We start from the raw sequence: 16029 nt of genomic DNA on the forward strand, positions 1-16029 counted from the left end.
TCGTCATGGCATATCTTGGTGGACGAGCGAGGAGTTGGACGTACGGACGTGTGGCGAGGGCGGTGAAACCTGAACCGCCCTGGTGTACGGTAGCCAGCCCGGAGAAGTGGGTAAATGCACTTCTAGGGAAGGTAAACCCTTGAACGCAGCCCCTTAAGCATTAAACGCAGGTTACGGGGGGCCGCGGACGAGGGTGGCGAGTCACCTTGTGAGTTCCCTGTCGGCGTCGTTTATCTTCGGGGAGCCTGGATAGGTTACCGGGTGAGTTGTTCGATGGTTTGAACGCCTTGACCAGTCAGGCGTAACGTTCACTGACTTGAACGCACTATCCAAATGGTCGGAAGGTCGAAGCAGTGCAGGAACCAGGGTTGCTACCACGAGTTAGAACCCCAGAATATACACCCTTCCAGATAACCAATACAAATACAGTTATACACATACAAATAGCCGCCACTTATTCTTAGACCCTCGGGTGGTGGGTCGTACGCCAGTCAACTATCAACGTTCACGGCACTGGTCAGCCTAGAACGCTTCTTCCTTCACGCGCACCACTCTCCAAAGAGAGAGAGAGATGCACAAACCAAATGCAATCGCTTCTTGTACGCAGTCGATCAACTATCCCCGGGGGTGACTGCTAACTGACGACCCGAGGTAACCTTGTGAACATGAAATGGGTAACCACTGTTACCTACACGCAGTGGGCCCAACTGGGATTTGGAATACGTGGATCACTTCAGCGCCGGAGCACCTGATCCCCACGTAATTGAACTTGAGTGTGTGGGGAGCTCCGCGCTGACCTTGTCCTTGGTGATCAGCGGACCCGATACCTGGCTGGTACTTGCTTCCACTTGCCCAGTAGGGGTAAAATGAACTCTCTGTTTGTTATCTGCTAGACTATACTATGTAAATGTATCCTTCTTCGGTGTTCTTCTATGTTCATCGTCGTGCGTCTGGCGAAAAGCTTGATTTGGTTATAGTTGGGGTAGCTCGTCTTGACTTGAGTATACCAGCCGTTTTTGCCTTGACTTGATTATATCCGTCTTGGCTTGATTATCCTGGCCAGCTGTTGACGTCGACACTTCCGGGCTGGATCTTGCACGGCTTCAAGGTACGTATCTTTGTCTGTGACTGGCTTCTCGAGGGCTTCATACACAACTGCGGGCAAGGTTCCACGAGTCCGCGCATACTTGATACTGAGTTTCATAGCCAGCCATCCTTCAACACAGGTATATCCGAGATTTGCGTTCAGGGATAACTTGCACTCAGGGGCTTTGCCTCACCTGAGGCTCTGCGGTCAAAGGTAGGATTACTCCACTCTGTTGCACGACGCTTGCCTGGGCTTGTCTCGGGTGTAGTGGGTCTAACTTGACTCACTACTTTTGCTTACACGTTGCGCTACGTGTATGAGGAAGCGTAAGTCTCTTGGAGTCTTATCTGATTTAAATTATATTTGAATACACAAATATCATTTAATCAGATAAGACTCCAAGTGACTTAGATTAGGTAAAATGAGAACTGTATTGTTTGAAAATTGATCTTCCTCCTAAATGTGCTAAAAACTGTTTATCATCTGTGAAAGGGGTTGACAGCGGCTGGCTGTCAGTGACCCGCCAATATGCCTCGTCTCTAATTGGTAGAAAGATGCTGCTTTCTACCAATAGGATATTTCGGTTGGTGTGGACCACTCATTGTTGCGGCCCACTTCAATGTATCCATTGGTGGGACTTACACCAAGGTGAGGAAGTCTAGAACTTTTAACAGATATTTTATCTGTTAAAATCACAAGTGGCTTGTAGCCACTTGTACGTGTAACCCAGTTACACCATCCCCCCCCTTAAGGTTAGACGCGCGGGGTCTCCGCACGTCAATCTGCTGAATTGACCATTCGTCAATTCTCCGCGTTTGGAGAAGAAACCCGAGCTCATTCAACGATGAGCGCGCCCCAAGTGACGAAGAACCCGAAGGCGGTGGAGGGTCATCTCTCCATCGATGACTACTTCGAGTGCCAGAAGTCGAAGTATGGCGACGTCGGCGACTTCGACGACGACGATGAAGACATGGAGGACGAGAAGGACTCGTCCTCAAAGCGCAAAGACTCAGTGTCGAGCGAATCGCTCGACCCCCACGCTAAGAACATTCGCCCGCGTGAAGGGGACGAATCGGACGCTTCGAGTTCGAAGCGTTCGCCAACTGAAAGCGATACCCCACTCTCTTCTGCTGGGGCTCTCAGTTCTCCGCGCGCTGCAGATGTGCGCGTGATTCCAAAGCTCAAGGCTCTCTGCGCGCTGTAGCTGCAGCACGCGATCCGTGGATGCCGTCCGCGTCCGAGATCACGGACCGGTATGGGAATTCGGTACCTCCGAATGAGGTACCGCTGTACGTATGCAGCGCCATCAAAGATGACGCCGTGGCTGCCGAGCTGCACTTTGATGCGGAAACGCACCAAAGGCGCGATTACTACATCGGACTCTTCCATGAGCTCCGATGGTTTCAAAGCAAAACGACATCTTCTCCAGCAAAGTGCCCGAATGGCAGGCACTTTGTCAAAGTTGGAACGCCTTTGTTGAAAACTTCAACAAGAAACGAGTGCTTACCGTGATCGGATTAAGCAAGCGTGTCATCGCTTCGAGACGTACTCGAAGCGTGGAAAGTTGGAGCAACTCCACGTTGCTGCTGAGGAGGCTAATGTGCCGTGCGCTGTGCCCGAGGGCTTTCAGTGCGCGAAGTGCTTCCCAGGCGCAGTCCGCTTAAGCGACCGCGACCTGGACGGGTACACGTCATTCCGTGTGCCCGAGAGTCTCAAAGATCTCCGTGCTAAATTCTTAGCACGTGAGGGTTCGGGCGCTAGCGATGACCGCAGCGCTCGCACTACTTCCGCTGCACCAGCGAGTACTGCTCCTTGTACGCCCTCACCATTTCCAGAACGTCCTCCAGCAAGACGTTCCGCGGCTCCCATGTATCTTGATGGGGAGGAAATCCTCTCCAACGAATACGAAAACGGGCCGTTGAGGGTTCGTTTTCGGGATACTATGGTCAACGATCCGCTCAACAATCCAGCGGGTCGAGCCGCGGGCGTCACGGATCGGTGGTGGCGGGAACACGCCCCGGGTATGATCAGCCCCGGGCTGATCAGTACGCGCCTCTCCACGACCGGGTGACCGCCGTGGACCATCTACAGGGCGCTGAGTTCGTCGCCCTGAAGCAGGAGCTGGCGAACCAGAAGGCCCAAGTCGCGGCGGTCTCGCAGCCCGCCTCGAACATCCAGGCCGAGTTGGGGACCCGAATGAATGCAGGTTCCACTCATGTTCCCAGACCGATCAAGCTGATTAGAGTTTGTGCCCGCTTGTTGGACGCGGACACCTTGGGCTGCCAACTTATTGCGGACGTGTTGTCGATGCGAAAGTGGATGTGAACGGGTCGTGAGCCTTCGATGGTGGCGTTTCGAGCCGCCCACGAAGGCCCCCACGTATAGGCTGCGAGCGCTGCGGACAGAAGCTCCCGATAGTTGATGTCAAAACCCAAGGATGAGCGCGCCTTGGTCTGGCGGATGAGCTCGCGCTCGACTACGGAGAAGGAATGCACGATGGTTAACTTCCCGGAGCGCACTAGAGCACACAGGCCCTCGTCGGACGCGTCCATTTCGACCACAATATCGGGAGGAGGGTGTGAGTAGAAATAGATCACCGAGACACCGTTGAGGTTTGGAGACTGCAGCACTTGTAACCACCACCGCAGGTCTTGATACATTGCCTCAGTAACGGAAACAATCTGCCAGCGGTGGAGGTGACGTTCGTGTTGACGAAGCCGCTGTAAGAACGCTCGAGCCGAACGAAAACAAGTCGCCGCGTGCCACAAGCACCCAAGGAGCGACCGGTACTCTGAGCGGCGCAGGGATTAGCGTGATGGGTGTTTCGTACGATCCGTTGAGCTTTCTCAATTTTTGACGACGACATGGACACAGAGCTGCTGACAGAGTCGAAGATGAGATCCAAGGCCTTTTGGCGTGGATTCCAGGCAGTGAATTTATCCTCGTTGATTGCACAGGTCCCAAGACTGTGACCATCACATGGCGTAACGATTGTTCGATGTCTTGAGAATTGGAGCTGATGTCGGCCGCGACATTCACGTGTGATCGTCGACCCAGCAGTAATTGGTGAACCGATGGGGGTTGTGAAGATTAGCGGTGTGGCCGTGAATGAAAGAGATTGCACCAACACCAACACCATAGTTGACTGGTGAACCAGCCCACCCGAAAGCCGCCGACATGTCAATAACACGGCGTTGTCTGGTTCGAGGAGGCCTCCGAACAATAAACGGAGTCACTGTGGATGCAAACGTTCTCGTATGCCGACGTAACGTCACCGACCTGGATTAAAATCGGTGTATCTGGGTGAAGCTGCATTTGACTGACAATTTCCGCCGCGATTGCGTCGCAGTGGTTGAAATGGGGCATCCATACTGCCTCCCGGTCAGCGGCATCGTTAAGAGACCGATTGATTGGGTAGGACAAATCGTGAATCACCCGACCGGAAGTGGTTGGATCACCGTTACCTTTGTTCACCACTCCGAATGGGCTAACATGCACCTCCGGCCAAATTTCCAAAAAATGTCGAGGTCGACGACGATGCACCGCCACATGTCTTGCTCCTTTCGAATGTTCTTGACAAGAACGACATATCTCTCATCGGCCTAGTGGTGGTTCGAAGGTCGGTGCGTCTGGTGTGGAAGATCACTAGCAAGTGAAACCTTGACGCCGGATTCTGCAATACCAAGAAGACACGGAAGATGGTCGTATCCACGGCATGCCGACGCTAGGACGGAGGGAACCATGCTTTTGTTCGGTTGATAATCGTCCACGGTTTGTCTTCGCCACAGTTCCGCAAAGTGGCCCAAGGGAATTCCCGTCCCTCGAATGAACTCGGAAAGCACAGCTTGCAACGTTTTGTAGAGACCGGATCTAACGGAACGAGAACGATCACGCGGCGGAAGTTCGAGCCCCATACACTGTGGTGCTCGATTAATCCGAGTGATGCGAATAGTTTCCCGCAGTTCCAAACGTAGTGCGGCTTCGTCGACAAGCCGCTTAGTTTGCTGAAGCGTGGGGGGCTGTCGAAGTTGAGGGTGCACGGGAGGATGGCCTTGAGGTGACGCACAGCAGCGGCCAGTGTGTGCACGGGTCGTGGGCACCTCACGAACACGGGGAGAATCTGGGGAGGAGAGGGGTGTGTCGGCATGGCGTGAATTTTGCAGCGACAACGGTAGGCCGTGGGGCGCTGAACCGTGGACGCCATGGGGCGATCCCGTTTGAGAGGGGTTGCCATGGAGCGAGCCCGGGAACTGTGACTTGGTAGACAGCAAGCCGTGGGGCGATGCGCCTGTGGTTTTGGTAGGGGCATGGCCGCCTAGACCAAATGAAAGAGGTATGGAACCCTAGCAGAAGTGAACACATCATCTGTGGAATTGGAACTAATGCACGTAGTCGACCGAAGTTTTGCAGAGAAGGCAGCACCTCGGCCCCATCACCGACGAGCATCGTTGCCGTCCGGTTGACTGTCGGTTCTGCGGTCGGCGCGACGGTCGGGTCGACGGTCGAGACGAAGATGACGGTCGATGAACTCCTGGACGTAGCGAGTGAGCCGGCTTCTCCAGCGATGAGTGCCCCCAACACTCGCTACTGCCGCCGTAGCGCATGCCGCCGGCCGCAAAACGTAAGCATGGTTCGCGGCCGTCGGCATCACAGGGAATCTGGCGGCGGACGTTGCAACGGGGTTACACGCGCAAGTGGCTACAAGCCACTTGTGATTTTAAAGTTCTAGACTTCCTCACCTTGGTGTAAGTCACACCAATTGATACATTAAAGTGGGCCACCACAATGAGTGGTCCACACCAACCGAAATATCCTATTGGTAGAAAGCAGCATCTTTCTACCAATTAGAGACGAGGCATATTGGCGGGGCTCTGACAGCCAGCCGCTGTCAACCCCTTTCACAGATGATAAACAGTTTTTAGCAGATTTAGGAGGAAGATCAATTTTCAAACAATACAGTTCTCATTTTACCTTAAACTAGCTACTTGGTGTTTTATTTGATTTATATTATACTTGTGGACTCAAGTATAATTAATTCAACTTATTAATAAACTCCTACGCTTCCTCATACACGTCGCGCAACGTGTAAGCTAAAGTAGTGAGCCAAAGTAGCCCCACTACACCTGGTAGCACTTTGTAGTCCGTCCAACGACCGACTACGTGGCGTTCGTACAGGGTGTACGAACGCGGAGCCGAGAACCCCATGAGCACGGAGGTGTCCATGGAGAGCTCCAACACGCCTGCAACGCATGTTGCACGCGCTGACTGGCCCCACCTGTCTGACCCAGAGTGGAAAGCCCTTCAACGACTGTCAACAGTCATTGGGGAGGCGGCGATAGCTACGATGCTGCGTACGCTATCGCCGACGGAGCAACATGGTGTTGCTCTGGGGTTCATCATGAAGGAGCAGCGTGACGCTGCTTCCTCAGTGACGGCGTCGTCAGGGACGACACCGCGTGCTCAATCATTGAAATTGAGTCTAAGTAACTACGTGGGTATATAGCGTGAGCCTCTTCTCCGATGGCTTGTCGAACTCGACTGTGGCGAGGCGGGTGAGCGCCTTTTGCCGCCCAGGTGTATAGCACGATGCCACGGGGCCGCCCGTCCGGAGAATTACTCCTCCTTACGGATTTTCCCAATGGGGTCAGACTCCGATAGCAGCACTAGGTGCTCCCAACGGAGGTGGCGTGTGACCTTGTGAATCCCTGTAGGTGTCGTTTATCTTCGATAGAACGAATTTCACCTGGTGAGTTGTCTTCACAATGATAAGGTCTTGGGTGTAGAGCGCTTACGTTCCTTCAAACGTACGTCTCCACGACTGGGGTTGAGATCACAAGCAGATCCTTCCAGCAAAACCTTCAAAATCAAAGAGTTAATATGCAAATATACAAATATACAGCCGCTACTTATTCTTTGGGGGGCCCTTGAGCGGGGGGCCCGTACACCGGTCTACTGGAGTTTCTTCCGGACCACCGGTCGAGTCCGAAAGCACCCTTCACTCACGCGCACCAGCTCCCGCAAGGAGATAATTAGCTCCAGGCGGAAGGCTTTCCAAACGTTCAACTCCAAAAAAAAGGAGAACAACCTCCGGTCAGACACTATACAGTCCTATCACACAGTAGTCAATCGATCGGATCCAGGGGCGACTACACACAACCTCCTAGAAACGCAGTTAATATGAAATGGGACCTCCGAACGAAGGACCAACAACTGGAATATGAAATAGGACAGGTCACCTCGGACCGCGCGTCGCCCGATCACCGCTAACTTGGTCTTAGCCTTTGGGAGAGTTCCACGGCGGTAAAAAAATTCGCGGTCACGACGCGTCCAAACGCAGGTCTTGTAGCTTAGGACCGCCGGCAGGGTTAATCCCTCCGGTCGAGGCTTGTTCCTCTCGCTTACTTGACAGCACACCTCGTCCCTGGGGACGGGGAAGCACTTGCGCCGTTCTTGGCAAATTGAACTCTCTGATTATCTTTTCTTAGGCTTCTGTATCCACTGTTCTCTCTGGAATCAGCTCTTTTATATTGGTTTCACTATAGTCGGGGCGTGGCGTAATCACGTCGCATGTCGAGCGGGTCATGGATAGGGCAGGAATCTGGTCAGTGCATAACATATCATGGTCGGTCGTCTTGGTCGGTCGTTAACATCTTGGTCGGAGTATACTTGAAACTTGGAAGGCCTTTCTGGGTACAAATCAGGCTGGGACAGGGCGCAACCGGTCGCTCATCGAAGATCTTCGTCCGGAGCCTGATGTCTGGAATCCTGCGTCCGGAGTCCGGAGACCAATGAGTCTGGAGTTTGACTTGACTTCACTATGGCGGGAATCTGGACGATCTTGAACAGTCTTCTTCGGCTCTCTGTCTGGACTTGCTTGAGTCTTCTTTCTCGCTTGTGTCTTCGCTCTTCTCTTGTGCTCTTCCGTCGCATGTCTTGCGGGCCTGTCGCTGGCCGGGTCACTGAGCAGAGACTTGGGCAAATTTTCTGGAGCCGCTTCGTGTCAACCGTCCCTCTCATCCCAATCTCTCATAGAGGAATTTACTCCCGAACTGATAGGTTGCGATGAGACCACGCGTAGCAAGGCGGACAAAAATGTCCAAACGTCGGAGTGGTCCGGAGGGCGGCAAGGTAGTCCAGCTCGCTGAGGTGGCCTCCCTTCTTTGTCCCATGTCGCGTCAGCCAATCGGGTCGCAAAACATCAATCGGAAACTTCTTTCGTCGAAACGCAGCCAAATCGCGATTTCCCATTAGCCAAACAAGACGATGGTGGTCGCGCCTGCAACGAGCGCCGCGAGCAACGCCCCGGCCGGGGCTGGCTCCGCCACATCGGGCGTAGGCGATAGACCTCGTCCGAGCGCCTCTCGTAGCTCGAGCGATGAGAGCGAGGCGGAGGAAGAGGAGGAGGAGGAGGAGGAGACGGAGTGGCAGCCGCCCGCCCCGAAAGGGGGGACTCCGGCCTCCGGATCCAAGAACAAGACGCCCACGCCTCCACCCTGCAGAAGAGCCTCGAGCCCGGCGAATCAGCCACAAGGGTCAGGTGCCGTGGTCCTCAAGAGCCTTCAAACGCTCGACACAGAGTAAGCGAAGGTTCTCCAAGCGCAGGGTCGGCTTTCGTCCGGGCAGGGCTCCACGCCTAGTCAGCCTGCGGCGTTTGACATCGCGCAAGGGGAGGCTCCAGACACCACCGTCCGGGTTGTCGGGATTCCGGCGACCGAGAGACACAACGACGGCAGGACCTTCCTGCAAGATGGCTTCGGCGGTCTGGAGGCATTGGTCCAGATGGAGAGTCTGGGGGCTGCTGAGTTGGCCCACCTCTACGACTTCTTCGAGGAAGACGATGTCATCAGCGACTTCATCCTGACTCCGCGCGAGGATCCGCTTTCGGAGTCCGAGCTGACGGCCCAACTCAAGAGCTTCCGGGTCAAGCGCGAGCTGGCGAGCATCCTATCTCAGTTCGACGCCAAGCAACTGGCCTATCGCACATTCGGAACGGTATCCCTCCTTCGGAAGGTGACAGCCAAGTACGACATGATCAAGCGTCGACTGGGACAGGACGCAGCAGTCAAGTCGGAGGTCGAACTTCAGGAGGAAGTTCTTCGGCTCAAGCGCGCGCAGCAGTTCCAAGCGGACTACTGGGTTTCCAAAGTGGCGGGGCTCCAGAAAGAGAAGAACGCGGCCATGGCTCAAGCGCGTGCTGACTTCCTACTTCTGATGGAGGAGCGTGAGAGCGACGTCCGGGGCTTGCGCGCTCAAGTCAAGACTTTGGAAGCGGAGTTGAAGGTCGCGCGGGCGTCTCGACCGCCCCTGGCTCCACGGTCCCAAGGACCGCGTCTCCGAACGGCTCACGTGATGAACTTTCTCCACGCGCACGCGGCGGTCATGATGAATTGGCCTAGGCTCCGGGACCTCCTGGACCATCTGGAGTCTGTAACCCCAGTCCCTCCAGAGTGGCAGACTGTCATTACGGTCATGGCCAACGACAACCTGGGATTCCAGGCACCAAGCTTCGTCCGGCTGGACCCGCCTGCCGACGAGGACGAGGAGACCCAGGAGAGTGAGACGCCTCCGTCAGGTCCTGTCATCGACTTGTCGCAGGGTTCACCGTCCAAGGCGTCCGGGTCCAAGCGCAAGCGTTCGGGTCAAGCGGAGTCCCTTCCCAAGTCAAAGTCCAAGTCGAGCAAGGTGGCTCCGGACCAAGCGCAGGAGTTCCCAACAGACTGGGTTCCGGACTCGAACTCTCGGTGCCGTCCAGAGGAGTCGCCTCTGCCTTTGTCGAGCGCGAAGGCCCGAGCGCACTTGGCGGACTATCCGGTCGTCTGGAAGGACTTGCGTCCAGATCTCCAGCTCCTGATTAAGGATGGTCTGGAATTCCCGGATGCACTGGACTTGATCAATCAGGACAAGTGTCTACACTCGAGGTTCCCCTTGTATCACGTAGTGGCCATGCTCGTGTCGATGATGCGCTGGCACCGTCTGGATACTGCGCTGTGGACTAAGCATGTGCCGCGTCGTTACCTGTCAGTCGCCTCGGTTGCTCTGGACAGTCTGCGCAAGGTCGACGACGATGTTCCAGAGTGGGATGGCTCACTCCCAAGTCTCAATCCCGACGCAGCCGAGCTCGAAGATGACGAGGACGACGATGATGACGAGGCTGAAGACAAGGACGAAGAATACGACCCTCAGCAAGATCCGGACGACGGTGTCGACGACGAATATGACGGAGGCAACGGGGATGATGACGCAGGCGAAGTATCCGACCACGGTGAGGCAGACGATGATGATGACGGCTCTCCGGATGGCATCCCTCCTAGCATTGCTAAGCGAGCCTCCAAGCGTCGACGACTGAGGCAGTCTTCAGCTGAATCGGGCACGCCCAAGAAGCTCAAGCCGGAGACCAAGTCCAAGCCATCGTCCAGGAAGAAGTCCAGATCCGGGATCAATGTGGAGTCCAAGTCTGGAAAGTCGAAACGTCGCAGCTCTGGAGGCCCGACTGCACTCGCGGCCAAGCGTCCGGTCAAATTGACGGCGAAAGAGCGACGACTGATTGAGTCACCTGGCCCGAATGAAGTGTCCTGGATGTATTTTGGTGTCCGCATGAAACCTGGTAGTCCGACCGCACATGCACCGTTCCAGACGCTGGGTTTTCCGGATTTCGAGCCAAATCGACACGATCTGGACATTTTGAAAGACCGTTGTCAACCCGACGAGCTCAAGGAATTCCTGGCTACACATCCCTGGGTCAAGATGTCCGGCGAGCGCCGGGCGGAGTTCTTCTTCCACCGGCGTTCCAGTCTCAGCACAAGTACGATCAAGGCAATCGAAGATTGGATCGATTTCATGGAAGACAATGCAGAGGCGTTTTGGCATGCGCTCCATTGGATCGTGCTGGATCGGGACTGCGACTCCAAGTTTGTCCGGAAACTCAGCCTCCGGCGTGGCAAGAACCATGAGAGCGTCAGGAAACGGGCTGCCACCAAAGAGAAGCACATTGACAAGGTTGTCCCGGTTTCATCTGGAACGAGCCGGGCATCTGGAAGTTTCCGAAGCGTGTCTGCTACTGGATTCTGATGAGTCGGGACCACACCAAGCCTGGAACTGATGTCCGCTACACTCTGAAGGAACAGATGGAGCTTCTGGATGCTCGCGAACCGGCTCGTACGGAATGGGGACTCTGCTCGTCGGACGACGAGCGCATCGCCCATCTGCCGGAAGATGTTCGCCGCACTCTGATTCCAGCCGGACAGCGTGACTCGATCGAAGATTAATCTCCGGACCAAGTCGCAGGCGTAGCGTCCGCACTCATTATGCGTAATTCCTCTTGAATACATCTTCTCCTTTTTCCTCATTCTTATCTTTTTGTCACCTTAGTCCTGAAACTCCAAACTTCTCAAACTCCAAGCTTCGTCTTTCCGAAACTCTCCACTCGTTCTCCACTTGACACTCCGAAATATCATATCTGAACTCACATCGCAAATCTATCGATTCAAAGCACATTCTGTCAAGGGGCACATCCGCGCTGTCGATCCAGTTCAGACATGTACTAGGCTCTGGGGTGATCGTCCCCAGCCTGCATCGTCTGGAACCGGGCTCGTGCACGTGCACCTTGATTGAACGCGTACAGCAATGCTCCACAACTGAGTTGAGACACGGGCAACCATTCGGGGTCGTCGTACCCTTTCCACTTAACGAGGTACTCTTGAGTGCGTCTAGACGTTCGGGTCCGTTTAGACCACCTGAGGTCCAGAATATTCTCCACTTCATACTCGTCACGCTCTGAGTCTGGCTCCCAGCTGTCCTCCAGAAGTAAGGCCGCGTCGAAGTCATCGTCTCCGGACACTTCGACATCTCGAACTGGACGCTTCGGGAAGAGGGCACGCGGCTTAAGTCGACTGACATGGACCCAGGGATTAACCCGGTACCCCGTGTCACCAATCTTGAGCTTGACTCGGAAGTCGTCGTGCATCTCTTCAATCCGGAAGGGGCCATGCCACATGTGGGCAAGTTTACGGCTGAGATCCGGCTGGACTTTCGGAATGTATAGCCAGACCGAATCTCCCTTCTCGAACCCAGACTTCAGTCGTGCGGACAGCTCTCACCACCTTTGCGTCTGGACCTCAGAACGCTGGCGTTTCGCCTTCTTCTGCAGATCCTCGGCACATGCTTGCGCGTAGCTATATTGTCGTTGAAGCTTCCGACGCCACTCATAGGCAGTCCGCTCCGGAAAGCTAGAGGGTTTCGGACCCAACATCGCAGACAGCGTCCCTTGAGCGTCCCAAGTAGAAGGGTGTGTCCAGGAGCGTGGCATCGAACGACGTGTTCAGAGCGAACATGAGCCTCTCCGCGTGGTCGTCCCAGTCACTTTGGTCCGCCTCAGCAATGTACGCTCGGATACTCCTAACGACAGTCTGAACGGACCGCTCCTGTTGACCATTAGCTTGCGGACGATAAGCGAGAGTGACTCGCTGCTTGCTTCCCAGAAGTTCTCTGAACCGTGTGAAGACCTCACTCATGAAGCGGGGTCCTGATCATGTCGAACCATGGAGCTCGCTCCAAACCTCCGGAAGACACATTCCTCGTAGACTTCCGCGACGTCTTGAGCAGTAGTCGACCGCATGGGCTTGCACATCACGAATCCGGAAAACGCATCCTGGAACAACAGCAGAAAGGTGTTTCCACGTTTGGACTCCGGTATGTGAGTGACAAAGTCCATCGAGACAACTTCGAACGGACGTCTGGGCTCAATATTTCCGGGCGACGGTCCTTCGTTGGGCTGTCGTTCCTTGCCACTTGCACAGTCGACACGCTCCTTGACACAGCGCTCAACATCGGCGTACGCCCCCGGCCTGTAGAATTCCGAACGGAGTTTCTCGTACGTCCGGGTGATGCCTTGATGACCACCTTGGAAATCCTCGTGTGCGTAGTGCAGCATGTCTGGTCGCAGAGATTCCGGAATCACCAGTCTCGGCTCATCTACAAAGTCGCGAGGGCGGTCTCGAGTCGATCGTGCCAGACGGTATAACATATCCCGAGCATCTAACGCAAACAAGTCCGCCACCTTGGCAATCTTGTGGAGCCTTCTCGGCGAGAATCTGTCGATATCCCCTTTCAGGAACGACTTGATTTCGGACAAGTAGGCATCCTGATCCTGGTGCATCCTGATACGTCTCCACCGTTCGGCCTGATACTCGAGGGGACCCATGGGTCGCTGAGGTTCACCATCACCCGGAGGAGCAGTGTCCTCAACTCCCGGATCCGGACGCACGGCGTCCCTGGCCTTCGATCTTGTCAAAGCGGCGAAGACGCTTGCCGCACGAGAGAGCGGCGCGGACTGTGAGTCTGCAGCCACTGCGTCAATTTCCATCCGGGCCGAAGTCTCAGGACGCGGAGATGGGTCTCCGTCCAGATGGACCACCTTTGGCTTCATCAGCTTCTCTGCGATCTTCGACACCCTTTCCAGGTGTGTCCGCTCTTCGGAATCCTGAACAGTCCAGGACCCTCCGAGCGCCAGCGTCTTCGACGTCAGGTAGTCGGCAGCTTGGTTGTACTCGCGCTTAACATGGACCAGTCCCAACGTCCGGAACTTATCCTTCTGGACTTCACAGTCAGCCAAGTGTTTCTGGAGGTTCGGCTGGTGACAGTTGATGAGACCTTGGACTTGTTGAATCACGATCCGAGAATCTCCCACAACCACCAAGTCGTCGACCTGACGGTCGAGCGCCATCTGGACTCCTTTTAGGAATCCATGATACTCCGCATCGTTGACTGTCACGTAGTCCAAAACAAAACCTCGGGCTTCGAGCACCTTCCAACCGGGGAGCTGCCAGAGAATACATCCGCAGCTTCCTCGCCGAATCGACGTCTTGGCCGCACCATCGAAACTCAGGACGACGCCCTGATATGTATCGTCGAGCATCTCCACACTGAGAACTGGCGGCTTCCAGACGCGTCCCTTGGCAGGTATCAGTGCTTCTGCGACTTCGTCCAAATGTTCACGTGGGGTGGTCCCAGCTCCCATGATAGCGGCCAGACCGTATTCATCCTTTGGACCTTCCGGACGGTGATGTCCCAGTGTGAGAGCATAACTTCCCACGGAACACAGCGTCCATCGGCAGATTTCGACTGGAGTATCCACTTGAAGACTGAGTGCCGAGTGTAGACTTCCAGGCGACAACCCTCGAGAAGTGTTCGGAAGACTTGAAAGACTCTTAACACAGCAATCACCTCCTTCTCAGCTATGTGATATCGGAACTCAGCGTCGTTCAGAACTCGTTCAGTAAACCGCACCGGTTGGATCTTCCCATCGTATTCCTGACCGAGGACCGCGCAAGCAGCCCAACGGTTGGCATGCGGGATGATCACGAACGGCTTTGGCCGGTCTGGATGCCGGAGCAGTGGGGTCGAAACGATCTTCTTCTTGAGAATCTCGAACGCAGCCTTGCCCTGGTGAGATCTCGTCCGGCTTGCACTTGGTCGTCTGAAAGCTCGTACAAGACTGCAGCCACTACCGGAAAGTCTTCAATAAACTTTGATAGTAGTTCAGACTTCCAAGAAAAGGCTGCACTCCTTTCAGAGTCTTCGGGAATGGCAGGTCTTGAACTCCCTTAGCGATTTTCGGAACTGCTCGAATCCCCTCTGCACTAATTTCGTGCGACAGGTATGGAATCGACAGCTTTCCAAACTCACTTTTCGGGAGATTCACAGAAATGATCCAGTAGAGCAAGCGGAATAGAAGAGCATTCAGATCCTCACAAAGCTTGTCGCAGGTGGGCGCGCCATATGCGATGTCATCAATGTACGAGCTTCGCCCCAAGACCGGACCCATGTTGTCTGGAGCAGGGATGTTCCTCTGGAACACTGTCGCTGTATCCGTCAATGCCATCACTTGGCCTTCGGAATCACTCCTTCTGGACGGGTCCAAACGCAGGAAGTCCAGAACATCTTGGTCCACCTCCGATTCTTCTTCCGGAGACAGTCTCACGAAACCCCACAGGCAGTTATTAATCACTGCCTGGTAGACGAGAGGGGCATTCTTGAGTCCAAACGGCATCCGAACCCACTGGAAGTGTTCGAACGGACAGACGAAGGCCGAGATCAGCTTCGCACGCTCAGCCATCCGGATGGCCCAGAATCCACTCGCCATGTCCAGACTCATAAACCACATTGCACTCTCAAAGCCAATCAATAGATCGTCGATCAAAGGCAGAGGGTAATTGGACAGTTGAATGAATCCATTCACCACTCGGTAGTCGATACACATCCGGATGTCCACGCCGTTCTTCTTCAGGACGATGACGATCGGAGAAGCCCACGGCGATTCGGAGTGTTCTATCAGTCCTGTCTCCAAAAGCTTTTTCAGCAACTCGTAGACCTTGCTCGCTAAGTGTGGGGCGATTGACCTCGGACGCTGAGCAACTGGCTTAGCATCACCGACATCTAGATCACACCACACTCCAGGAGCCGGCGCGGGGGCAGCATTCCTGTCTCCCAAGAATATCTTGTGGTCATACCTCAGGTGCGTTCGAAGTTTCTCCTCTTCGGCCGAAGTAGTCCGTCCGGATTCTCCAACATCGGCCTTCTCGATATCACACCTTGGACTCAGCTCTTGGAGTTCCGGAAGCATGGCCAGTTCGTCGCGCAGCTGAGCCAGTAACTCACTACCTTCCTGTATGTACACGGCTGGTTCCAAGTTCAGCTCTTCCGCACTCATCTGCATGCACCGTTCGTACTCCACTTCTAGCCTTCGGACCGGAATAGGCAATCGTTCAGGACTCCGTTCAACCTTCGACTCGACTTCGACGGGGACTTCCGGAACACACTTGGTCAGACACTCATCGTCAAAACTGATCCCGTTATAAAACTCGTCCAAGTCCGAGCCAGAGTCTTCATCCGGGCTCCTTTCAGGATCTTCGATCGTCTCCGGCTGGGCCTTTGCAACTTCAGAC

Source organism: Phytophthora cinnamomi (genome assembly GCF_018691715.1).
Source record: "Phytophthora cinnamomi strain GKB4 chromosome Unknown Contig51, whole genome shotgun sequence".
Taxonomy (NCBI): domain Eukaryota; phylum Oomycota; class Peronosporomycetes; order Peronosporales; family Peronosporaceae; genus Phytophthora; species Phytophthora cinnamomi.